This window comes from Trachypithecus francoisi, unplaced genomic scaffold, assembly GCF_009764315.1.
Source record: "Trachypithecus francoisi isolate TF-2019V2 unplaced genomic scaffold, Tfra_2.0 Lachesis_group7, whole genome shotgun sequence".
In the NCBI taxonomy this organism is placed as follows: domain Eukaryota; kingdom Metazoa; phylum Chordata; class Mammalia; order Primates; family Cercopithecidae; genus Trachypithecus; species Trachypithecus francoisi.
In genome coordinates, this window is record NW_022681472.1 from 19,781,985 (window position 1) to 19,809,679 (window position 27,695).

Sequence of the window (27,695 nt, forward strand, 5' to 3'; positions counted from 1 at the left end):
CAACAAAGAAACTCATCGTTATAAACTTAAGTGTCACAGGAGTTGGGCAATTGCTTACATCAGATCATTTTTATGATAACTGAAGAAGATGGTTGAGTGTACAGTGTGAGTTCTTCTTCCTGGTTGGACAGATTACAGTTCTATTCCTAGAACTTTTCTGCAAAAGAACAAAGGTACAGAATTCTCATTCTTGTTCCTGGTATTAATAATACTATTCTCTGCTTTAAACAAAGCTCATCCTTCAAGGTCTCTCAAATATTCCATCTTCAATGCAGTTTTCCTTAAAGCCATCAAATGAATTAATTATTCTCTTCTAATGTTACATAGCACATTACTTGTTATACCGAAACACAATTTCATATATGGGTTTGGTGTGTTTCTATTCAAAGTTAGTCAAGACTCCTGTTTTACTTCCAAAGTGCCTCCTATGTATATGTATGTATTATATATAATTCACTATACTATCTGTAATTTATCTGCTTACACATCTGTCTCTTTCCCTACCTTCCCTATCTCCCTTCTCAACGTGATCTTTTTGAGAAAAGGACAGGGACTGTAGCCAATTTGTCTTGGAGTCTGATATTTGGCCAGCAAGGCTTCCTGGAGATTAAATGTTGTCACTGCCAGTAGGTTGAAAAACCTGTCAATAGCACCTGACTTCCGCTAACTAGTCCTAGATCAAGCTTCAGTATTTATTGCCATTTCTCTGCTAGGGTCTTTGAAGAAAAATGCCTTATGGAGCAGAATCTATAATCACTTTGTAAGTATCACCCTTCATATCTACTTAAGAATCTTGATTGGCATATGTTCTCTGACTTGAGCCACACTCTACCAATCAAAGCAACCTGTGTATTTTGTTGCCTCTCTGTCTTGTTTCCTTGTTCCCTTGACTGCTCCACCAGGGTCAGTTTCCAAGCTTGGTTTTAGGATCTGCCCCCTATAATATGTTCTGTTTTGTTTACTGTCTTCTCTTATTTTCTTAATCAACGATGGGACTCAAGGAATCTTCAGTACACCCTCATTTCTTTCCTTTCAACTTCTATCTTTATTATTCTTACAAGATTTTTCAGCTTTAAGAGCCAATAAAATTCTCACAATTTTATCCCATCTTATCCTCTCACTGGAGCACCTTCCCTCACCTCCAAGCAAACTTTCTATCTTCATTATAGCTTCATGCACACATTTATAATGTAAATTTGCATGTTAGAGAAAAAATATCTTACTGCTATTTTAAAACATTTTAAAACACTTTAGATCCTACATTGATATTTCCACCATTCTACCTAAGGCCTTCTTGTGGTAGGAGCAGGGACTTTGGAGTCAAAGAAATTCAGCTGGAACACCAGTTTTATGATTTGGGTTATTCAACATGGCTGCATCTTAATTACTCCTCAGTAAAGTGGGAGCAAACACATCCAACTATTGAGTTGTCCTATAGGCTCAAGATTATATGATTATAAGCACTCAATACATGGTAGCTATTTTTGGTAAAAGGAAAGAAAGAAAGAAAGAAGAAAGAAAGAAGAAAGAAAGAAAGAAGAAAGAAAGAAAAGAAAGAAAGAAAGAAAGAAAGAAAGAAAGAAAGAAAGAAAGAAAGAAAGAAAGAAAGAAAGAAAGAAAGAAAGAAAGAAAGAGAAAGAAAGCAAAGAAAGCAAATCTCTACCTCTTGGATAGGCTCATTCAGTATGTAGTAGCCATAGCAAATCCAACTGAAGAGACAATGACAGTCATTTTCATCATTATGGCTTCTAAATCCAACACCTTATATATTATTAGATGAAATGTGATCTACTTTCTTATTCGCTTTTATAAAAACCATTCACATATAAAGAGATGAGTAGGAACACTTTACAAAATATTAGGAAGTCAAGAATGAACTATTTCCTGGAACTATCTGCATTTCCCATCCCTGCACATTTCTGTGTCTCTGCAGATAGTGGTCTTGCCATCACTTCTGCCTAGAGCAAAGATTTAACTACTCTATAAAGATGTCAGAGCCAAATAAAAGCAATTTCATTAATTCAAATAATAGATTATTTTCAGCACATCTCCACCATCCTGATGAGAGACTGAGCTTGAAAAGATATCTACAAATCTACTGCAAGCTCTAAGTACTTGCTCCCCATCTATGGACACAGAGAAAACACTATTGATTGTATAAATCAATAAAATGAACACCGGGAATCAATAAAATTAGAACAATGAAAAAGGTCACATTCTAGGTTCTCTAACTTTTTGTTTGATTCTACTATGTTCAAGAACTCAAACTCAATAGTTCCCATGAGTAGCACTAAAGGGAAGATGACTGAAGAGATCCCCTACTGAAAGAAGGGCTTTGGCAGTCTTAAGTCTTACTGGGTATACTCCAAGACAAAGGATTTCCATAATATTACCCCTTAAAGAGCACCTATTTGGAGTTATATATATATATATATATATATATATATATATATATATATGAGACAGAGTCTCGCACCATTACCTAGGCTGGAGTACAGTGGTGCAGTCTCGGTTCACTGCATCCTCCACCTCCCAGGTTCAAGCAATTCTCCTGCCTCAGCCTCCCGAGAAGTTAGGACTATAGGAACGCACCACCACGCCTAGCTAATTTTTGTATTTGTAGTAGAGACAGGTTTTTGCCATATTGGCCAGGTTGGTCTCAAACTCCTGACCTCAGGAGTTTGACCTCAGGCGATCTGCCCGCCTCAGCTTCCCAAAGTGCTGAGCTTACAGTGGTGGCTCATAATAGTGGTGGCATGGGCCACCGAGCCTGGTCCAGAGTTTTTTATATTTTACACCTACTACCTGCACACCTCTCATACTACATTTATGATAGAACATAAACCTTGAACAGAGACTTTCAAAAATCCTCCCCCAGCAAGAAGTTCTCATCCATTCATTTATTCACTCACTCATCAACATTTATTAAGCGGTTTCTCTGGGCCAGATACTAAACTAATTACGTGGATATAGTAAAGAATAAGAAAGACACTGTCCCTGCTCTTCAGTAGGGGCAACAACATCACTTTGCACTAGAGGACTCACCTTGCAGTATGAGGTTAGAGGGCTCATAGATGAAAATATCTGAGAAGGCCTCCTAATGTTTCCACTGAGGACATGAAGAATGAACAGAAGGTAATCATGTGAACAGGGAGTGTTAAGAGATTAAGCAAGAGATAAGCAGAAACCAGGATTTTTTCAACTCATGTTAAGATGTTTAAACTTTACAATAGCTGGAAGATATAGTCCGGGGTGGGGGATTTGATAAGAATATTGCTCTACTTTTCAATTGTCTATATTTTCTGATTTTATGGTCATAAACATGTATATTGATTTTACAATAAAAAGACAATAAGGTTTACATTTTAGTGTTTAATTAAGAAAAGTAGGAGAGAGAAAGTAACAGCAGAAAAGGAAAGCTGAGCCAGAAGTAATAATGGTAATTTTTAAAAATACACATTATTATAAGCTTACTAGAGATAGACCATAAATTTAGCTCTAAACTTATGAGAAACCAATTTGAAAAGGGAAATTTCAATAGTTTCATAATATACAAAATCCTTGAACAAGAAAGCCAGAGTGGCTGAAGTGGATAAGAAAAAGAAGGAAAGCAACTGAAGGGGTAGGTTGTAGGTAGATCATGGAAGACTTCGAGTGTCATTGCAAAGACTCTGGATTTCATTCTGAGTGTGACAGAAACCTTTGTACATTTTTGAGCAGTGGAGTGATTTGATTTGATTTACATTTTAATAGCTCACCCTGTCAGCTCTGTAGAGGAGGAGCAGGAGAGTCAAGAGTAGAAATAAGGAGACCAATTTAAAGACTATTGCAATAGATCAAGAGAGAAATGGTGGTGGTTCCATCCAAGATAATAGTGGTGAAAATGGAAAAAGGTGATCAGATTTAGGAAATAATTTGAAGGTAAATCTGATAGGGTTTGCTGAAGGATGAATAGAGGGTGACAGAGAAAAAGGAATCAAGTGCATCTTTTGATGTTTTCAGGCTAAGCCATTATTTTGCAGATCTGAGAAGGTTCTGCAGGACCTCCCAGGAGGTTCCTTCTCTTCCCACTCCTCCACTTATCTTCTCTTGGGTCATTCTAAGAATGTTTTCTCTACCTTATTTACTGCAGTCTTCTTTTTTTTTTTTTTTTTTTTTTTTTTTTTTTTGAGGAGGAGTCTCGCTCTGTCGCCCGGACTGGAGTGCAGTGGCCAGATCTCAGCTCACTGCAAGCTCCGCCTCCCGGGTTTACGCCATTCTCCTGCCTCAGCCTCCCAAGTAGCTGGGACTACAGGCGCCCGCCACCTCGCCCGGCTAGTTTTTGTATTTTTTTTTTTTTTTTAGTAGAGACGGGGTTTCACCGTGTTCGCCAGGATGGTCTCGATCTCCTGACCTCGTGATCCGCCCGTCTCGGCCTCCCAAAGTGCTGGGATTACAGGCTTGAGCCACCGCGCCCGGCCTACTGCAGTCTTCTTGTACCACCTTAGGATCAGCCTTGGAAACATTCTTTCCAGAGTAGGGGGTTAGCAGTGAATCTCAGGGTAACCTTGGTCCTAAGACTTTAGTTCCTCCTATCAGAAAGATCAGACCTTTGAGAAGTAGTACTGAAACAGTTATCTCTGAGTCCTAGCCTGCTGTCACCTAGCCAAGTAAGTTGCCTATCAGAAATTCTAAGACAATAGCCCTTTTCATAGATTTTAATTACAGGGTTGGGGTTTATGAGAATTAAATAAGAAAATGGATTAGAAAAACAATTTTAATGAACTGTGATGCTCTTCATTGCAGCAGGGCATTAAATGCTACTAATAATGATAATAATGATGGTAATAGCTACTATTATGAGAGTACTTAATGCCAGGCACTACATGAGGTGCTTTACATGTCATAATACTGAATGCTCAGAACAGCTCTATAACCTGGGAATTATTCCCATTGTATACAAAAGAAAATTAAGGTTACACTGGCTAAGATGCTCACTCAAACTCACACAAGTAGTAGATAATGGAATCATCATGAGAAACTAGATTTTCTTGACTCTGCTCTCTATGCTTTGAAATTTTAAATCTGTTTTTATCAACCTGGTTAGCTATATCCTGCTCTCAATATAGCAGCTAGAGAAAGGTATACACTGGCTTACAAGTCAACAAAGGCACAATGCTTTGAGATGCCATTAGGTTGGTGCAAAAGTAATTGCAGTTTTTGCCACTAAAAGTAATGCCATTACCCAGAATTCCATTACTGCAATTACTTTTACAACAACCTAATAGAATTCTGGGTAAGATAGAGCTACAAAACTTATTTAACAATATAGGATTGGTCCTTCTTCACACAGAAATATTATCAGGCCAGAAGAAATGAAATGTTGGAAATAAAAATTCTATCTAGCCTTTTGTTGTTGGCCAAGATGGCTGTCACAGAAAGAAAAAGGAGTCTTTATGTTTCCTCTCCTGAAACCAGGAAATAGCTCAGGCTCCCCAAATTCTTTATTCCTTCAGCAATCCTTAACAATGTGGCCTCACTGATATGATTCAAAGATGTTTTATTATGGAAAGCTCACAAACCAATAGAAGCGACATGCATAAAATACATTTGCTAACAGACGTGTATATCAAAGTGCACACATGCCTACAGAATGGAGCAGCTCCCTCTGTGTGGGAACTGGGTGGCAAAGAGGCAATACTCCATGTAGGATGTCAAGAGGACCTGTTGAGGAATTTTAAACACAATCAGCTTGAGTGTTAGGAAATTCACTCTGGCAGCAAGAAAAAAGAAAATATTAGAAAAGGATAAAAAGAAAGACCACTGAGGAAGCTATTACAACATTCCACAAGAGAGATAATTCATCTCTGAACTAAGACAATTATGCCAGTGACAGGGAGGACAAGATGCATTACTGAGGTATTTGCATGGCAGAATTACAAAAAGGAAGAAAAGAAAAACTACTTAATGCCCATTTAAATATTCAGATAAGGGGAGGAACCATGGATGATGAGGAAGAAGATTCTCCCACGAACATGATCTTGCCTATAGCTTTTCAAGATACAATTTGTACATTCAGTGCATTAGCTTGAGGTGTGGGTGGATAGTTAGCCCTGTTTTCTTCCAATGCAAACCTATTTGCATTTATTGAGTTTCTTCAAGTTACATCATAAGGGAGGCTCCAAACAAGGCCAGCAGAAAAGACTTCCTGAGAAGAATGGCCAGTAATACCACAATGTCAAAACTCTCCAGGAGGATTTAGATGTGTTTCCTAGATGGTTGCTTAAATAAGATATCATATGTAAACTGCAAATAGAGTGCCTGTCACATTAGAGGTACTCAATAAATTTTAACTATTTTACTATTAAGGTTCAGTCATCCACATTGATCACAGGCTTTCTGTAGATGGCTAATAAATCATGAAGCATTTCAAGCAACATTTATTGAATATGTGCATGGCTCTCTGCAGGCAATACTCCCTGGCATGTAGTTTGCCCAGAGTTGACTCATGCAGAAGCACTCAAAAATGGTAGGGTAAAACAATAGGGAGAGAATGAGCCTGGAAATTTAGAGATTTGGGTTATAGTACTAGGGACACAAAATGTTAATCCAGTGCACTCTTCTTACAGTTGAGGAAACTGTCACTTTTCATTGCCTCATTCAATTTGTCAGAGGTGAAGTCAAACCTAGAAACAGGGGCTCCTGACTCCTGGCCCTGCACCTTTTCCATGATAGCACAGACATGTGAGGCCCATCTGCTCTGGAAGGTCATACATGATCTAACTTACATTCCTGTGCAGATGACACTATCATGACAAATTAATTCCCAAAAACCTGAAACAATTCCTTAAATTTGGGTTAAGCAGATCATGCCGTTAATGCCTAGGCAGATGTTACCATGCCTTGAGGCACTGCATACAAACTAGAAACTGGAGACAAGCACTAGTTTGGATTCATGGTGATTAAGAGGTTTATTTTGCCAAATATATTTCTCTACACTTCTACCTAAAATGCAAAAGAGACTGTGTATATAAGCATGTTCACACACACACACACACACACACACACACACACACACATAAGCCTCAGAGATGAAACCAGTAGAATTCAGTGTTTTCTATCAAAAGTTACATTCAGAGCTGAGTAGTTTGAAACCACTATGAAGCTCTCCAGGAAATGTATCTGTGACTCATCTGAGTCTGCTAGGTATGCATTTGAACAACCCAAACATTGGGATACATTATGTATTAACATACAGCTTCCATATTGTAAGCATGTCTGTGTTTGTAGCCTTAAAACATGAATTAAGAAAATGGAATGTATCAGCAGTGCTCAGACCCATTAATTAATTAGTATTCACTATCCTTTTGCAAGTAAGCAATTTTATCTCCATTTTGGGATTAAGAAATTAAGTCAAAGTCAAAGAGCTATAATGGCTCACCAGAGGTTTGGCTTTTAATAAATCTCAGATTATTGGTCTCATATTTTGGTCACTACTATTACAGTACTTTTCTGAAAGATTTAAAATGAGTATATGCCCTTATTGTTTCTTTTGTTCTCCATAGTAACACTATATCACACTGCTCCAAATCAGCCTTCAATGCCTGATTTGAAACAGTACTACAAGGAGTAACTTATATCCAAAAACATAAGTTCCAAGGTTATCTGTATTTTTGAAATAAATACTTAGTGTGCTCTCCAATGTTAATTCCCATCCAAAACCTGCTATATTAAATTTTAATATTCTCTTTTATTATTTACTAAATTATTTTAATCACCAAAATACTGTACTTTTAAGCTACAATCTTTTAACCTTAGATTACCTCTGAGTTTTTAGCTCAATAGAAGGAATACTTAGATTCCCTACCGTAAGGTGATATATTTTTCAGGAATAGACATATATAAGTCATATTCATTTAAAGATTTTAGTATAAGAATCTTACATAAATATTTCAATGGAAACCATAAGAAGAAAAATAGAAAAATTCATTTAATGTTTGGAATGAAATAGTAAATATAATTTTGATTTTAAATGTTTTCTAACCTAGCATTTATATTTTGATTTTTCTACTTTATATTATTTATCATTCTCAAGGTGTTCTGCCAGTATTAATAAACTTTCATGATTTTCCTTAAAGTGAGGATTACGATTCTCATAAGAAAACTAAAACATAATCATATTCAATATGCTAGATGTATACCCATATTTAGAAGACTTCATAGAATATGTTAGATGTTATTAACATACTCTCATTTTTCCTTTCTTTGAGAATTAGCACTAAGTATAAGGCATTCGATAAGTAGAATAGAGTGAGTTAAGAGTTTTAAAGAGTTAATTATGCTACTAAATGATGCTTAACCTCAGTAAAGAACTAGCTCAAGCCTCCAAGTTTCAGACTCATGATTTAATTGGCTAGATTATGTGTTAGGAAGTGAAATAGGGTAGCAAAAAAGCTTTCTTAAAATAAATATTGAAAAACTGGAAAAAGAAGAAAAAAGAATCATTACATCCCAAAATTAAATCTCTGAAAAGTAAAATTGCTACTGCCTTTGCCCAATTTCTCTGTTTCACAGTTTAATGCAACATAAAATTCCAATTCGTGTGTGTGTGTGTGTGTGTGTGTGTGTGTGTATATATATATATGTTTGACTTCAAGCCCATGAGCTCATACACCCATGTGAATAAAAGACAACCCAAGATAATGTCCTGGTGAAGGCATTGCAGGAAAACTGAACGGTTTGAGCCAAAGAACAGAGAGAGCTTTTGGATAGGAGTGTTTGAAAAAGCATAAGGCATCTGCCCAAAGACAGAAGTAGAAAATAACTGCCGAGAGGAGAGTATAGAGAAAAATGAGTCTGGGAAGATATGTGGTGATTAGATACCTACTTCTGTCATGAGTGATTATGAGAAAAATAAATCATGTGAGCTATTTGTGGTTGAAGAAAAATACAGATTTTGGAGAAAAACTTATTCAAATTCTAGTCTTAATTCCAAAATTTGTTAGCTGTGTGACCCTGGCCAGGTTATATAACCCTCCAAAGCTTCAGCATTCTCATTTGTAAAATAAAGAAAAATTAATACCTATCTTAAAGGGCTGAGGTGAGAATATATGAAATAATGTGTCTGTGATAAAGCCTGGTAGAGCATTTCACATAGAGTATACCCAACCAAATACCAGTTCTTTTTTCTTCCCATCATCCCTTGGTCTTATTTAAAGATCAGTGAACACACCAGACAACTTTCCTTGCAACCCAGCAATTCTACTATCTCCCAGGCAATTCAGACTTTTTAGTTCCCCCTAATTCCTTGATCCATCCATAGAAGTAAATTTTCAAACAAAAGGCATTGTAAAACTGCATGATTATTTGTCCTACTCGGTTTGACTCGTTTTAATGTTCTGAAAAGTCCTTGATAACCATTTTTAGAGTTATGTTTGCATCCCAACTGTAAATTAGAGCCATTCTGTTATCTCAACAAGTATACTTACCGTTATCTGTTCTTTCTCTCCCTCTCTCTCTCTCTCTTTCTCTCTCTCTCTCTCTCCACACACACACACTCATACACACACAAATGCAAACACGCACACACACACACGCCACACACTAGAAGGGGATGAGGACACAACTAACATAGGATTATCCAGAAAGAGCGATCCCATTTTCTATCTTCCAGATCCAGAACTTCTAAAATCAGGAGAATTCTTCCTCAATTGTTGAGATTGTTGTTCCTGAGCAGTCCCAGAGATAGGTCTCAGATCACTAACCCTTAGGTTACTCTAAGCCCACCCTAGAAGAAAATCACACTTACAATGTGGTCTTCTCCATGCCTCTGGCCAGATCGCCAAACTCCACAAAGTGAGTCTCGTACTCAATAAGTACACTAGTCAAAAAGAAAAAGAAAGAAAAGAAAAAAAACAGAACTTCAAGCCCCTCACTTGACTAGTTTTAAAGCATAATTTACAGAGCAAGCAAATCAACAGCAAAGTGCATCTGCCCATTGGGCTGAGTCAATGCCACTGCAGTCTGAGAAGAGAACGAAGAGAAGAGAAGGAGAAGGAAGAGAAAGAAAAAAGAGAAGAAAGAAGAAGAGAGAAAGATGAGGAGGTACAGCAGGGAATGGGAAAGCTTGATAATGAAGCTTATATTCTTCACAACTGGAATTATTAGGATTGATGCTAGCAAACCCAGGATTGCACCAAAGCATGAAATTGGCATTACTCTACCACTTTGGAGAAACTGTGGCTCTGCTTCTGAGGGCAAGGGCTTTCACAAAGGCCCCAGGAACCTGTCATGTCAAGCTTAGCAGCCTTTCCGATCAGGCCCCACAGCCCCACTCTCAGCTCTTCCCAGGTGGCGCTGGAATGACTTGCCCTGGCTGGGCTCTGTGGTGATACACATGCACAAACAAACCTGTTTATCTTTAGGTCTCAGAAGACCAATAAGTCACCCTGGGATAAAAAGTAGTTGAGATAGAATGGGGTCTCAGATGGCTGGTTTTACAAAAGCTGCCTTTCATAAGAAACTGCAGTATCCAGAAAAACTCTTAGGATATTCATAAACTTAAGTTATAAATAATTATGAATAAGTTCCTTAAACTTCAGTTAACTGTAGTCTTCAGAAAACTGGAGTTTGATTAAAGCTAGTTGCAATGTAATGTAATTATATATTTTCATGGCTAAGTATTCTTTTTCTTTCCCCATAGCTAAGACCTTTTCCCCTCTAATGTCTTTTTCTTACAAAATATGTTCAAGTGAATGTTCCTGTTTTTAGGGTTTTAATTTTAAATATGGTCTTCATGCATCTACAATGCACATGTAACTACTGGGTAATAAAACATCGTGCACATCCATAAAACATAACATTATGTTGCTGCAGACTAGCATGAACTCCAAAGTGCCAGTCCTGATGTGAAACCAGAGTCAGTCTCCTGCCTCTTAATACCTTTTTCATCAGGTACAGAACAAATGATTTTTACCAGAGCTTAATGTTCATGGAATCTCTTGGGCACCTTGAGTCGAGAGACAGAAGAATTATCGAGAAAGAAAAGGTTGGTAAATGAATCCTTTCCTGGCACAAGGAGACTGGTTCAATATTATTAGCATTACCACCCAAACTCTACTTGATCCATAGACTCTATTGCCTAACTCCTTCCCCTCCAACACCCCTGCTCCCATTAGTATTTCCCAAAAAGCAATAAAACACATAAGGGGCACTAAAAGAGTTCAAGCACATTGAGCTACATTTTAATCCATAAAAACACAAGAAAAAAATAAACAAAAATACCTTAATTCTTTGCCATAATCTCAACACAGCTAGTTTCTTACAGTATTTCTAAACAGCTTCCTTAAGTGAAAGAGAAGCTTGTGTCAACCTAAAACACTCAATCACTGATTACCAAGATTAAAAATCCAAATAGAGATGTGTTTTATTGTGTATATTTTATGGTTTAGGCGTTTCTAAAACTTAACCTTCATTTTAAAATAAGCTATCATATTGGCAGCACTGAATACTTCCTTTTCAACTTGTAACCAACATCCAGAAACCTCTGGGATTTAAATAGTTTTACACATACACACACACACACACACACACACACACACACATATCTTTGGAGCTTTTGTGAAATTGCCTAGAATACTCTGCTTTGTCACAAGTGGTTATATAAGCAGATAGGCTTTCTGGGTGAAAAACTGATGTCTAAGCCAAAATGGATTTCACAACATATGTACCAAAATGCAATTAGTTAAAGGAAATATTGAACTAAGAAGAAATATAGGAAATAATTTTGAGGGAAAAGTTTCATTCAGAAGTTTGATTTTCTTTTGTTTCCAAAAACTGAGACGTTTTATTATGATGGATACAGAAATACATTAGGGGAGTTTAAATGCAATGTATGTTAAACCTAATGAAAAATTTTGATTAAATATTACTGTTAGTATACTCATGAAGTATTTAAATGGAAGAATCAAATAAATGTATACCATGTGAGGTTCTAGTTTTCTAAATATAACTTTGAGTCTCTAGTGAGCTGAAAGTTTATAAATAAATAAATGCCAGGCTGAGTCGCTCCACAGAAGTCTTAGATCTATACAACTAACCAGAATTCTCTGGCAATAGGCAGATCACAGGGGGCAAGTCAAATTTCTATCAGTTTCTTTTTACCTTCATTCCATCATGAAAAACAACACTAGTTTACTTTTAGATAAGACAGAAAGTAGTATGTATTAAGGCAACATTCAGCAGAGTTTACATTTATACTTCATAATAACCTATTGCTACTGTATTTTGTCAGATCATGTTCATATAAATTCCAACTGAATTTGACAAATTCTGGCAAGAGGGAAAAAAGGTCTGAATTATATGTATCTGCCAGGAAGAAACATAAATGCAAAACCTGAAATGTTTCCAGATAAATTCCCCAGACTATATATACTTTTCATTTTGTAATCATGTTTTCTAATCTAAACTTCATTTGGATAAAGATGCACAAGTTTTAGCAAGATATTTGTTTCCTTTTGTAGTGGAGATTTATTAAAATGTGTCTTTTTAAAAAAAAAAAAAAAAAGAATAAATCTGTCCAGGTGGCTTTTTTAAGGTTAAAAAAAAAAAAAAAAAGAAAAGAAATCCAGAATATACATGACTTGCATACCTATTAAGTAATTTTTGTGATGTGCTAAATCTGTTGTAAAATTTTTAGGTTTTTGTTAGGGATGTATTTTCTTTAAAAATACAAGTATGTATGTATTGTTCCAGGAAAAAAGTACTTGGGAATAACAATGATTTCATAAAGATATACTAAATTTAACAAATATTGCTTCCATGGTAAATAATATCAACAAATAACATTTCTCTATTTTAAACATTTGCTGAATATGATGTTTATGTATTATTCCTTCTCCTTTGACAATGTGGAAAGCATTCCAATTTCCATACAAATTTACTGGAATATTTAAGGAAATGTTACAATGCTATTTACTTCGTTTCTTAGCAAAAGAAAAAGAGAGAGAGAGAAGCAGCAGAAGAGGAGGAGGAGGAGGAGGAAGAAAATGAAAGTATTTAGAGTCTTTAAATGTGTTGAAATTGTGTGCTGTGCAATGATATATGTACACATTCAATGTATTATATATTATTTTTAAAACTTTTCTCTGTTTATTTGATAAAACTAACTCAGAGATAATCTGTGAAAGACAAGTCCCATTTAGTAGGTACCTTTAGTTTACAAATAAACATGTATATACAAATTGAATATTGCCTCCTTTAAGCAAATTAGGAAGTCAACCAAAATAGCAAAAGGAAAAACATGACATAAAATTGTCTTGTCCCCCAAAAGAATTTGTTGAATGAATACATTGTGTGTATCCACACCCTAAATTCTTTTCTGAAACAGTAGAGCTTTCCATAGCAAATATGTTTTTTAAAGCATAATCTTGTGAAACAGTGCATTTTAGGTGACACACTGGTATGTATTAAACAGATAACTTATTTACCAAATAATCTTACTTGTTCATTTGGGAAACAATTCATAGAAGAAATATTCACTGTTCTTATGCATAAACTTTAAAAATAATTTACCACAATTGGCCAAATTATTTTCAAAGTATAACCGAAAGATAAGAATACTAAACTTTCCCCTGCTCACATTTGAGAGTTTGTCAGTAGTCAACTCCAAGGCCTTTAATCCCAGGCTTTAAATAATTCAGATAACACTTGATTACTCCATTGCAAGAACCCTTGAGCTCTGCAAAATCTGAGTAACACAATATTTTCCACATATAAAAAAAGGTCAATCTTAAATAGTAGGCATCAGACCAAAGTATGCAACTCGTTTTTGCATTGACTAAATAAACTCTGGTAAATATCAGTGTAGTTTGCTACCAAGTAATTCTGCATTCTTGCTTTCATTACCAAGCCCTCTAGTTCTACAGCTTAATTTGCTCAACTCAGAATCCCCCATCCATACATTTTCTGGGTTTAAAAGCTTCTTTGAATCATAACAAGTGAAATGGTTAGTTATGTAACTCAGAAATCCAAAAGTGTACACAAATGAAATTTTAAACTTAAAAGAATACTGTTTTGACATTCATTTCTATTTCTTTAGGAAAATCATTGTTTTATATCTTTTGACAGCCAAGATTCAATATTTGCTGCCTCTGTTACTTGTAAACATCAGCCATTATAAAAGAGCTTTGCTCACTTGGCTAAATTACAACCTAAGTAATGTGAAACAGACAGAATAACCAAGAAATATTGGCTTCCAACCCCAAATCAAAAAGCGACAAAATTTTGCCATCAAAAATGTCTAGCTGAGTTCTAAACGGATTAAACTCATCCATAAAACTGACGTATGTAGCACTTCACTTTGATGTATAGTAGGGTCCTTATATGTCTGAGCTTGTGTTCATAATTATCATGTAACCAGATAAATAAAAGACACAAAATTAGGTTACAAACATCAAATAAGCTCTGTAAAAATTACCAAAGTTGAGCAAAGAACCCACTGACTTTAGTGGTATGGAACATTTTTAATCATTTTCTTCTCTCAAACTAAACTCATCACATCCTTTCCCCTCAATCCTTGTCTGAGCATAGGAATAATCAGTTCCTCTTCACTCTAGCAAGCAAGTTTAGTCATTTCATATATCTGGCCTGAAACAACATGAAGCAGAAAATTTACAGATTGCATTCAGTATCACCAATAAGTACCGCATTTGACTACTGCTCATACCATTTGGAAACCAGTCCTCACATGACGACTGGCCTGACACCTCATCCATCAGCAGGGTGCCCAGAGCAGAGTTGGACAGTCTTCCTTGCTCCATCTCCAGAGGGCAGGCCCAGTTGGGAAACAGGATTCTCTTCCAATAGCAATTAGATCTTTAAGATCAGGCCTCAGCAATATGACCTAAAGCCATCCTTTCTTGCAACAAAGTCTCCAGCATCTTCAGAGGAAGAGACCGGGAGTGAGGCAAATGAGGAGAAATCCAGGTCTCCGTGGCCTGATTAGAAACTTTGTTGTGTCAAACAAACTTTGGCCACTGGAGGAAAGTACCCCATGGTTGCTCTGGCTTTAGAAAGATCTGTCCAGGGCTTCTCAATCTTCTTTTCACCCCTCTCTCTCTCACTCCCTCTCTCACTCTCCCCTCTTCTCTTGTTTCAAAAGGGGCCTCTGGTCAGCGCTGATTAATAAGTGTTTTTTGTTGTGAAGTGTTGAATAATAGAGGATGGCCGGTGACCCAGTAAGGACTAAACCTTGCGCTGGTTTATTGTGGCAAGCTGAGAAAGGGGCTTTAGGCCCGGGACCCCAGGCACTGACCCGCACACATCCCGCGGATCGCCTATTCATTCGCATAGCCCTCCAGTCGCCCAGGCTCCCATTGTTTGCTGAGCAACAATGGAGATTTCGCAGGGAAAGTAAAGCTCTTTTCAGATTCCTCTCTGATGTTTTGCATTTAGGGAAACACCGACGTCCACTTTTTCCCCCGACATTTTCCCTCCCGGCATTTAAAGCTGTTCGTTTTCGGGGAAACTTGTGTGAGTTTGGCGCTTGATCGACCAACACCAGTGTTAGGAGGAGGCGAGACGGGTGGAAAAAGGATAGCCCCAGAGATTTCCTTTTTTTTTTTTTTTTTTCTCTTCTTCTTCTTCTTCTCTTCTTCTTCTTCTTCTTCTTCTTCTTCTTCTTCTTCTTCTTCTTCTTCTTCTTCTTCTCCTTCTTTTTTTTTTTTTTTTTAATTCATTTAGAGGACGGGAGCTGCCTATAGGGAGAAAGGGGAAGGGGGGAGGGGAGAAGAAAAAGGAAGGAGCGCGTTTCTTCGCCGGCGTTGCCGGGGTGGCGCGGGCTTCGCGGCCAAGGGACAGTCGGCCCGGCCCACAGCTACTCGCGGCCGGCTGGGAAGTGGCGGGTCCGGCTCGTCCGCAGGCGGGCAGAGCGCGCCGTCGCTGCCAGTGTCCCCCTTTCACCTTCCTTCCCCGAGCCTTTCCCTGCTCCTCCGCTCCTCGAGCCCTGGGCGGCCCCGCAGACACAGCGCCTCTACCCTGCGCTCCTGGGCTGACGCAGCCTGGCAAGATCGCGGCGGGAATGGTCGCCGAGGCCCTGCCCGCCAGGGCCGCATCTCAGTCCCGAGACTTACTTCTGCTTTGCTTTCCTGCACCTGGCCAGGGGCAGGCTTTCTAATTTGTGCCTCGGCCCGAGGAGCCGACTTCCACAGGACCGCCTTGGGGCAGGGGGTGCCGGTGGGGGCAGCAGGGCGTGGCGGGGTCGCGGGGAGACAACCAGGCCCGCTTGGGCCTGGGCCGCTCCAGCCGCCTCGCCTTGGCAGGGACCTTGCTCCGGGACCACCCGAGCCGACCCACAGCTCCCGAGGAAACAGTTGCCTCGGGCCTAAGGGTCTTTGCTTCACCCCAACGCATGCAAGCGTGGGTCGCCAGCCCAGCAGGTCTGGCGTGGAGGCCGGAGGAGGGTGGGGAGCTGGCTGTGCCCTTGGCCAGACCAGTGCAAGTCGGTTAGTGTTTTGCGCACTTGGGGGAGGCGAAGGGCGCGGGCTTACGCTGCCCGGGCCGCAAGTATTGAGAGGGGGCGCCTCGTGGCACAGTGCGAGGCCGCCCTCCTCGGCAGGCCTCGTCCACGCCCTTGTGGCCGCCCAGACCCGCTGCGCTTTGACTCGGCGTCCCTACGCGCCTCCACCTTCTCCAGGTGCACGCCTGGGCGCTGAGCTAGGCTGAGCCCCAGCGAGGGGCGTGGAGCTAGGGGCGAGGGCGTGGGCGTGGGCGCCGCGCAGGCCGCGGAGACTGGTGGGCGGCGGGAAGCGTGCACTGCGCCTGCCCGTTCGGTCCCAGCCCGCAGCCCAGAGCTCCCTGACCAAGCCTTGACAGCTCTCAGAGCAGCGAGAAGGAGAAGAAGAGGAGGAAGGACACAAAGAGGAGGAGGCGGCGGCGGGCGGCGAACTGAGAGCAGCACAGGGGGAGGAGGGCTCATTGTCCGGTCCCCCCAGTCCAATTGATATGCTAATCCCTTTTCTGATGCCATAACAAAGAACACCTTTGCACTTTTAAAAGACTTTTGTGCCCTGGCTACAGAAGTTTATTATCCACTAATTAGCAACAACTTCTGGCAATGAGTTGGGTTACATTTTCATAAGTTCCAGGCCTGAGCGACGAGGTGCGTAGGGCAGGAGGAGGTTTGAGAGCAGGGCAAACCCGAAACTTGGCGCTAAAAAGGAATCACCCGCTCACTTTCCTAGGGATAGGGCGCCAGGCGGGGATCCAAAGCGAAAAGTGTACGGGAAAAGGTTCTTAAGGCTGGGGGTGGGGTGAGGTGGGATGGAGTTGGGCGATTTGGGCCCAGGGTGGCCGGTGACCTTATTGGACCCGAGTCTGTGATCCCCATCCCGAGAGCTGCGCGGAGGCAGTGGCTGTGGCTGCCGTGCAGGTGTTACGGCCCAGCCATCTGTTTGAGGTGGGGGGAGTGAAAGTCTCGGACTAATGTTGGGGTGCTCGCCTGTGATCTCTCTCACGTTTTCCTTTGAGGCCTCGACTCAGAATAAGCCGACGGCGAGGGAGCGGCCCATTCGTGGGAAACGCGCCCATCGCTTGAGTTCTTTCCTAAGGCCTCCCCACCAACAAGGTTGAAATTCCAAGGCCCTTGAAGATGAGGCAAAGCTGGCATTGTCAGAGTAGGGGGAGAGGGGAGGATGCTGGGTAAAGTGCCCACCTGGGGTGGTCTGAAGTCGTCACCCCACAGAGCAGATTCTGCTGCTAACCAGAGCAGAGAGCCGCACCTTCCCATCGGCAGAACTCAGTGCGCACCGCGTGACTTTGCCTCCCCTAGGCTCAGCAAGTCGTTGACGATCTTTAGCAGTCCCGCATCCCAGGTCAATAAACTGGAAACGGATAGAATGAGAATCATGGATGGGAGATAAAGGGCAGCGGGGTGATGCGCATTTCTTGTAGTGCCTCCTAAAAACCGTGGTCTCTCGCCGCTAATAAAACACCCTTGCGGTGAGGCCTTTGGTCTGGGCTCAACCGCAGAGATGTTTTGTCTTAGGTAATTCGAGCCCCCAACCCCAACACCTTGGGGTTATATTATACACACACTTATATTATTTCTGTATTTTTAAAAATTCTTCTTTCATTTTTGGTTTTCTGCTTTTTGCAAACGACCCCGTTGGAAATATTGTTGGATATTTCAAGCAGGTGTCAGGTGGGTGTTGGCGGCCTGTGTGTCCTCCTGCAGTAGCAGCAACAGCCAAGTACGGTTTGATAAATGCTCAAGGTGAAATGTGGCCTTACTCAAAACCCCAGGGTGATTTAGGGTAGAAGAGCGAATATTCAGAGGCGGGAAGTGGTGAGTTATATTGTTACATTCCCTTTCGATGAAACTAAATGCGGTTATCTGCGGTTCTAACCTCTCTCGCATCCGAGTGCAATGTTTCTGAACAAGCGCTGTGAGAACTGGAAAATGGGAGGGGGTGAGGGAGCCCACTGACGACTTAACGGAATCTCACTGAAGAAAATACAAAGATAACCGAGATATTCATGATATTACATCTCATGATCTTCCAGACAAGCGTCTCTCCTGAACAAGAAAATATTCCCAAATTTCTCCCCAGCAGTGGCCTTGGGTGGAGTGAGGGAGGAGGTGGGTGGTGAGTGTAGAGAAGAGAAGGTCTCTCTCTGTTGTCACCCTCGGCCCCCTTCATTGAGGAGGAACAATGGCCAGGCCTGGAGTTCTTCCTGAAAGAGAAACTGCAGGAAGGCAGAGTTGCTCTTTGTACCCCAGCTCCTTTAGAGGAGGGGGAGTCATACACAGGATCCTCCTGACCACTGGGCGGTGTCCGGGAGATCAGAACCTCTCAGATACTCTGGGAGCTAAAAAGGCGCCGGCCATGTCCTCCCAGAAGGCCCACGCAGCCGCTGAAAGAAACCCAAGCAAAATCCAGCGACCTCAAAATTCGCCAGGGGATAAGGGGGAGACGAAAACCACTCACTCTCACATGCCCTGTCAGTCCCCCCACTCCACCATCCCAATGTCTGATCAGGCTTGATTCTGCTGACGTGTGTATTTCAGATTAAGGATGTATTTATTTATTTATTTATTTAATCCTTCAGATCTTCCCACCCCATAAAAGAGACTTAATTCCTTTCCAGGGCGACGGGTTGCTAAAAAGACTCCATTTTAAAGCAATGGGGGATCATATGACTGTGACCTTGATGTGCGAAAGGGGGGAGGGGCAGGTAGTTTGGGGCCCAGACCTTAGGCTTCTGCAATTCTGGGGCGTTCTAGGCCCTTGATAAGAACATCAACAAGAGGGATTTATTTTCAAAGGTTACCATTAGCAGTTCATTCACTAAAGTTGAGAATTCGGTATTTTTATATTACGTGAAATACATGATTTAATTATACCCCAAAAACAAATTAAGGACAGGCCTTCTACACAAATTGGAGGCAGCTAAATGCTCTTTTGTGCCTGCAGCCCTCGGGTTGTTAAAGAGGCTGCTGATGCATGAGAAGTAAGTGACTGATTTAACTCATTGGGATGCAGGAAGCGACCTGCCCTCTTTTGAAAAAAAGCAAGAGAGAGAGAGAGAGAGAGAAAGAGAGAGAGAGAGTTCGAGCTTGAGAAGAGAGAGGGAGGGGAGAGGAGAGGAGGGAGAAGGAAATGACGGGGGGGGGGGCAGAGAGAGAGAGAGAGAGAGAAAGGAGAGAGAGAACGCAGAGGGAGGGAAGCAGGGAGGGAGACCAAACCCCCGCTTTACTGCGTTGAAAGCTTCTGAATTTCAAGCAGAAAGTAGAAGGAGCTCCAAAGGCAGTGAGCATCTTTCCTTGGGCTGCGTGTGCCGAGCGTAGACAATGAAAATCTCCATCCCCCTCCCCCATTCCCACTAGGCTACAAGATTCTTGTATTCGTTCCTTCTCACCGGTGGAAAATGTGTAAAATCAAAGATGTAGAGGTGTGTAGTGATTTTTTTCAAAAGCCAACTAACCCACCGCACGGGATGCGACACGGATTACCCTAGCGCACGCCGGCTGTAAGTACCATCCTTTCCTGCGGTAGCCGGGCTCTGCGTCCCGGGCTAGGCTGGGAGTGTTCGCTTTGTGAGTCGGGTTGTTGCTTGTGTTTTGGTTCACAGGGGCTTCTTCGAAGCTTGCACTTTTCGCATGTGAGCGGGAGAAGCATTTCGCCGGTTGTGGGCGTGCAGAACACGATCCTGGTTGACTTTGATGCGGTGACTTGGGGTGGCGGGCGGGGGGCGGCGGGAGGCGCGGAGTGGAGGAGTTCCCGCGCCGCGAGCATCCTTGAGAGCTGCCGGCTCAGCTCGGGGCTGTAACGTTGGTTCCTTGCAATGGATGGAAATCAGGTCACAGAGATCCCTAAGCTCGCCGGGTTCCCAGACGCGCTTGGGGGACAGAATGGAATTGGAAGGAGGGATCTGAAGAGGAGGGAGGGTACCCGTGTTCCCCCACCCCGGGCCTAGAATGGAGCCCCGGCCAGCCGCGGGTCGGGCCCCTTGGTTTTCAGGACTTATTCTTGCCGAGGTTGGCTCGCACGCCAGCATCGCGCCTTCTGTGCGTCTTTTATCTCCATCTCAAATAAGGGATCTTCTTGGGACGAAGACTGAATGAGGGTGGGAGAGAGGGTGTGTCTCACGGCGCCCAGGAAGGAGAAATTGTGGTTCTGAGAAGGTATTTTTTGGCCTCTTGAAAATGTGCAAGAATTCCGCGGGCCCAGGCTTTCTTTGTGTGGCGGGCAGCGCCAAGCGCTTTGTGCTTCACAAGGAGAAAATGGCGAGTCCTATTGTGTTTAGGCCATTTTCTTCCGGTACTAGAATTTTTCCAAGTTCGAAATACTTCTTCAGAAAGTAGGCTTCTCACGCCCAGGAAAGTGTGAATCGCTGAGGCTCGGCCCCATGGCCTGGGTGTGGGTGCCGACCTCAGTTTAAAACCAAGGGCCTGTTTTCTTACCGTTGGGGTACTTGTATCAAAGCAGAGATATGACCGGTTTGTGCTGATCGGTGTCCTCCAAAGATCAACAGCGGCTCTTGGGGTTTGGGAAAATAAGTGTCTATTTAAATATGCATATATACATACATATATAAAACATATTTTTCCTGATAATGTGAAGGAGAAAATAAAAAACAAAAGACAATTACATTTTTGAAAGAGGGAATATTTCTTTCCCTTTCTCCTTTCTCCCCTTCAAGGAAACCCGAAGAGATGTTAAATGTTACTCTGCCGGGTCAGTCTTTTGTTTTTTAAACTGAAGATGAAATGCTATTTTGGCTGGAAGAATTATTCCTCATCTTAGCCACTGGAACATATGCTTTGCTAGAAAAAAAATGTAAGGTGTTAAAGATGGATTTAGTTTAATGCTCTTAGCCTGTGTGTGTGTGTGTGTGTGTGTGTGTGTGTGCGCGCGCGCGCGCGCGCTATCTATATGCCTCTATATAGCGATGTAAATATGGAGAGAGAAATGATTGAAAAGGTTGTTTGGCTTTTGCCCCTGAATTTGTCATTTTTGTAATTTTTCCGCACTTGTTAAACCATATGTAAAAGTGGAAAAGGATGCCTATACAAGAATGTCTATGTCTCTTTTGAAAACCGCCAAAAGAATATTGCAGGTTGAAAGATATTATTTTCTATTGATTACAATTATTTGGATCTTTCAATGGAGTGGTGGTTTTGTCAACTCAAAAATAATGAAATGCAAACTTTCCCTATCTGCTTCCTGTACGTTCAATTTGGTGGCAAATATAGAAAAATGAAAACAACTGGGATGGGGAAGAGAACTTAAAGCCTATAGTGTTTCCCCCTTTTGATATCATTTTAAAATGCTAGGGAGTCTAATTTGTGCAGAAGCGTTGTGACTTTCATTTTTCAAAAGGTAACACTAGCATATCCTTTCATGTGGATCAAGACCATGGACAGCGAACTAATATTCAATCACTGAGCAAAAAGGACTCTAATAAAATGTTGAGACCTGAGTGGAAGTTTACATTCAAAGCATGTTAGAAGTCAAACATAATCTTTTTGGTCTTTAAAAAGAATTTTAGACTGGTGAAATGTGGCATTTCAAACTTATTCTATCAAGTTTCAAAGAAACAATGATTACGTGTTCAGTTTTTATCCTGCCTCGAATAGTATATATTATTTATCCAATTAAAATAAGATAAAGCCCACCTTCTGGTACTGGTACATACAAAATTTAAATCTATCATTTTTAAATGTAGAATGTTTTTCATAAGGCCTTGAAACAGAATGAGGATAGAGAAATTTTACTATTTCAGACTGGCATTGGCTGAATGACACTACAGAAAATTAAATTGATTTTTATCAGTGACTGAATTTCTAAATGCATAAAATTGAGAAAATTAAATGCCACTTTGATAGACAGGAATAATATGAATGGAGATATAATCCAACTATTCCTTTTACCCCTGTATAGGCATTGTACTCTATAACTGACAGTGCAATGTTGTGAGCAAGCATTTATTTTTTTTCCAAGAAAGTCACAGATTTTTTCATATATACTGATTAGATTTGGGGCACAGGATTGGTTCAGTGTGGCTCTGTGCTGGAGATCAGCTTATTTTGTTTCATACATTGTTTGAATAGTCTTTACTCCTTTACAGAATTATAATTCATTTAAAACAATTTCATTTGTGGGTTACATAACTTATTCAAAATTGCTCATTTAAATTTCCAGTTTGATGTGTCTTTTGGCTTATTTCATAACCTGACTTTAGTGTGACCTGTAAAGGCCTGGAAAATCATATAAAGCAAAAACAGTATGCAGGTTAGAAAAATTCAAATAGTTTATAATTAAAATTAAGTTAAAATTACGTCAATTTAAAAGGACCTTGGAGTTTATAAATAAATAAATTTTTGATCTTTATTCATCAGCTTTGGCTATAAAATGAAACTGCAGTTCTTTGAATGTGCAGGTTGCTAGAATTAGATGCTACATATATTTTGAACACACACACTTATTTTAATATTTTATTTTTAGACAACGTATTCAAAGTACTTGAGAAGAATATGCAATGACATTTTTTCCTTGTCCTAATCAGGACCATGGTGAGGTCCCCGTGGTTCACCGAGTGGTGGTCCAGGGCTCTGGTTGGGGCGCTGAGTTATGTTGGCAAAGAGTCATTGTTTTGAAAGGCACATTCGTCCGGCATGGCATTCGTGATAAGATTAAGCATAAACCTAAACCTTGACCTGGGGGGAAGGAAGGCTGCGGGGTTGAGAAGAGAAGATGCAGATTAGCTCTACTTTTGCTGCTTGCGCACGTAATTAAGAGGCGGTCCCTCAGCTGGAGCGTGGGTTCTGTCCGGCCTAAGGTGCTTATTTTCCTGTTACTTGGCCAACCAAGTGTGAGTGAACAGGAGCCCGAAAGCTTAAATGCGTGATCTAGATAAGGTGTCGACGGGTTGTGGGCGCTTGTCTCCATGTTAGGGAGAGGCACCTGAGAACGGTGACTTTGGCTTGTTTTGAGAGAGCTTGGGTTTTGACAGCAGGACGGCGAAGGGAGCGCTTGGAGAGGCTGGAAGCTCGACGTCTTAGGGAGCTGCCTACCCGCACTGGGTTGACGCCAAGGGGTTGTCGGCAAGGGCAGGGCTCTTGCCCTCTGCTGTACCCAGGCTCTGCAATTGGGGGCTGCAAGCCTTCTGCGGCTCTTTGGTTTCAAGGACACAGCGAGCTGCTCAGGACTTTGGGAGCCAACATCTGTCTGACTGGTGACGTCAGCAGCCCGTGTAATCCTCTTGTGCTGAAGGCAGATGCCTTATTTGTTTGGCTGGAGCGAGCCATTAATCTCTAATTCTGGATCAGCAAGCGAGGGGGAAAGACCGGACCGCTCCGATCCACCCCCTCCCTACCCCCACCTCCCACCTTAAAGCACCTTATACCACGGAAGCCTCTCAGCCTCTTCTTTCCTCTACAAACGCGCTGAGCAGCGATTGAAAACGTTTTGGTCCTCTCCAGGTTTGAGCAGGGCTAGCAGGTCTCCCTCCGGATTTCTAGGGCTATGGGTGCATGTAATTCTTTCTCTCATCGATCCTTTCGATTTTCTTGCCGGTCTTGCAGTTTGCAGGGTCCTAAACCAAAAGGGGTGGAGACTGGAGAGTGCGGGTCTGGCGTGTGGTCTAAGGGAGGGGGTGAGGCTGGGGAAAGGGGGTGCAGAATGCGGGAACCGCTGGAACTGCACAGAAGGACCATCTGCGGGCGCATTTTCAAGGCTCCAGCTCCCGAAATCGTTTCTCTGGACGCGGAGGTGTCCGCAGCGCGTGCACCCTCTTTGGGACTTCCGCAGACCGGACCTACACTCACAGCCACCGCGCCACCCCCCTCCCGCCGGGCTACGGGCCCCGCGCTCCGTGGGCTCAGGGTCCCCTCCGCGTCCCCCTGAAGCCTGGGGACGGAGGTCGCGACCGGCCGACTGGGGTCCTGTCCTCTCGTCACCTTGTCTCCCTCGCGTGCTCCCTCCCGCCTCGTGTCCCTGCTCCTCACCCTCCCCCTCCTCTCTCCCACCTCCCTAACACTGCGCTTTGATTCTGTTTTTCAGGGGCGCATTCTGGGGTCTCTGCGCAAGACCAGCTCTCAGCTCTCTCTCCTTTCCTCGGACTCTGGAGCGGGAGCGGGCCTTTCCCTCGGGCCGACCACGCCGTAGGGGACGCCATGAAAAGAGCCGTCGCGCCCGCTGCCTCCTGCCCGCTGCGCAGAGGGCTCCGCCCGTAGAGGTCAACTTCCCTCACCCTTTCCTCTCTCCTGCTCGCCCTCCCTCCGCCCGGTCCAGGCGCTTCCAGCCGCAGATTCTGGCCACAGGCTGAGGAGTGCAAGTCGGCTGCGCTGCCCTGAGCCGAATCTCCCTTCCGGGCCCAGACCCGAGTTCCGGGTTCCCGGGCAGTGGGGAAGCTTTAGTGAGCAGCCTTTTCTCTCCGCAGCAAACTCGTAGGCAGACCAGATGGGCCGCCCAGCTCTCTCGGGACTAGGCAGGTGCGGTTGAGTTAATTTTTCCGCGTTACAAAGAAAGATGACCCAGCCCGCCCTTGGACTCTGTATTCCCCAAATCTCCCAACCAAACCCGCGGTAACGTTATCAGAGGACATAGAGACCAGGCATATCTGTGTGTTTATCTTACAGGCACACAGGCATGTTTGTTTTCTCTTTTATGTGCTAGATTTCATCCTTGACAGCAGAAAACGATTGGCAACGATTCTGACGGAGAACATGCAATGGTGTGGTCCTTTAAAACCTGCCATTCCTTACAAGTGCCTTAGAAAGGATTCAGGGCGGACCAACTGGGTTAATTGCATTCAGCAAAATAACACTATTACAAAATTAGATCTGTACCAGAGGGGTAATTAACTTGGATCCACGCCGTCATTTGAAAACTAGATTTATAGGCGTATGTATGTTTTTAGGCGTGTGCTGTAAATGGCATGGAGATATATGCATATGTATACGCAGACACACGCACTCGTCTACACTTCCACGGAACAGACTAATTAACAGCGGCTCTGGCAGATGTGTCAGAGATGAGCAGAGACAGGAGCTGAGCTTATGAGTTATGACTCTGGGGGTACAGACTCAGAGCGGAGGGGGGGGATGGGCAGGGAGAGAAGAGTGGTAGTCGCAGTGGGTCCGATACTTTCCGGATCAAGATCAGAGGCTCTGCCCTCCGTGTTCACAGCGGACCTTGATTTAATGTCATACAATTAAGGCACGCGGTGAATGCCAAGAGCGGAGCCTACGGCTGCACTTGAAAGACACCAAAGCATCTCAGGGTCAGAAAGGGGAAAAGGCAATTGCAAGGAATTTAGGGGGTGGTAGAATGAACCCATCCCTTGCCGCATAAATGCCCCCCTACCCCCACCCCGGACTGACTCTAGAAACAAGCTAGTGTTCGAAAGGGAAAGGCTCTTACTTGTCCATTAGAGCCGCGGAAATCCGCAGGCAAATCTCCGAGGAGAATTTTAGGGAAGCTTCATTGACAGCTGTCAGGAGAGCAGTAGTTTCCGTCTGCGCAAATATTCCAGAAAGTTAAAGCATTTAGAAAGCACTGGTTCTTTTAAGAACAGGGAATGTGATTGTCTGCAGTTCTGGGCCAAGCTGGGAAAACAAAACAGAAGAGAGAGGTGTAACATTAAATAGGGTCCTGACCACACTGCGCAAGAAACCGCAAATGAAAGGTCCAAACTTTGGAAAGATCTGAAGAACACCTGCCACCCGCATTTCCCCTTGACTTCTTCCTTCCTTTTCCCAATCTCTAGGCGTCCATGCTTGGCTTTAAAAGGCCAAGGTAACTCTCTTGTTTTGGCATTGTCGCAGTGTCCAAATCGGCCAAAGGAATGGGATAAGGGGAAAGGATCAGGTCAGAAACTTTAGAAGGACTCGGTAAATTAATTTATTTGGAAGCCAATGAGGTGGACTATGTTGAGGTAGTAGTTCCACACCACGACTTTGGAGCCAAAGAAAAGCCCAGGCCGAAAAAGCAAGCCTTGATGTCTTTGTTCTGCCTTGGCCTGCAGGGGCTGGGAACAAAGGACAGGGGCTAAGAGGATGCACCAAAGTAGCCGCGCCCTCCTTGCCTGGCGCTGTCCGCGGTGCTGACCGTGACCCTTTTCTCTCTCCGTAATCAAACTGGAAAAGCAATAGGACCGTCCCGTCCCTACTCAAAAGAAGAGTAAGATATTAGGTAATTTGAAAAATAACATTTAAAAGAGAGAAAGGCCACATCCAGCAAAACAATATTTTACTGAAATCGTTCCCTCAAGCTGTTGCTACCCTTGCCTGATACTTTTTGATCTTCACGTAGGAATGCACACCATTCAGTATACGTATATGGGGAAACAATTTCCACTTTAGGCTGAAACGTAAATCCTTCAGTGAGCAGGATTGCAAGAAGGAAATTGAGGAGAATGAAGGCTTTATTATTATCCTTTCCTTTCTTAAGTCATCTTCCTTAAAACAGAAACATAAGGTTGTCAGCCGCGGATTTTAGTGCTGATTTGGTCACCAAAGGGACGTGCAAGGGACTCAAGTGTGGGCGCCGAGGCTTAACCAGAAAGGGGTGGGTCGGGGACCCACCAGGTGAAACAGGGCAGGAACCCACGCAGGCTGCCACTTTCGTTCAGGTTTGGTAACTGGGCAGCCTTAGTAGACGGGTACAGATGGCTGAGCTCTGCAGACCGCTCCGGTGCGCGGGAGCCTGCTCGGCTCATCCTTGCCGGCGGGAGGCACTGGAGGACCAGGAGGCCTGAAACCCGCACTGCGGAAAAACCGACCGCAGCCGCATCCTCATAGCTCCCGCGACGGAAAGAGGCAGGGCAGTTTACTAAATCCTATGCAATTAAAATTCGCCTTAGGAATCGAAGGTTGGATGAGTCAGTATTGATATGTTTTTAAAAATCTAAATTTCTTAGCATATTTCATCACTCTTAGATATTGAAAGTATTAAATACAAACAATACAAATTTAAATTCCGTAAGTAATGAATCAAAATGGCAAGGGAGAGAGAGACGGAAAATCTACTAATTCGTAGCCAGCCTGGCTGGCTATTTCTTAAAAGAAATTTCTATATATTTGCTTAGGTTTGTCTATACATTCACAAATACAAAGGCTGTTAAAATTAGTAACAGACAAAATCATTCAGGTTGGACAATAGAGGCAGCAACACCGATTTTGATCCAGGTATAACAATGGGCCATGCATTGAC

The 27,695-nt window shown here is 42.5% G+C and overlaps 1 long non-coding RNA gene across 1 annotated transcript; it reads left to right on the plus strand.

Moving 5' to 3' along the window:
• Nucleotides 1-23,813: 23,813 nt before the first annotated feature.
• On the plus strand, nucleotides 23,814-25,321 carry LOC117079280. Its single transcript, XR_004435350.1, has 2 exons — nucleotides 23,814-24,009; nucleotides 24,543-25,321. It is a non-coding gene; the product is annotated as an uncharacterized LOC117079280 (long non-coding RNA).
• Nucleotides 25,322-27,695: the final 2,374 nt, after the last annotated feature.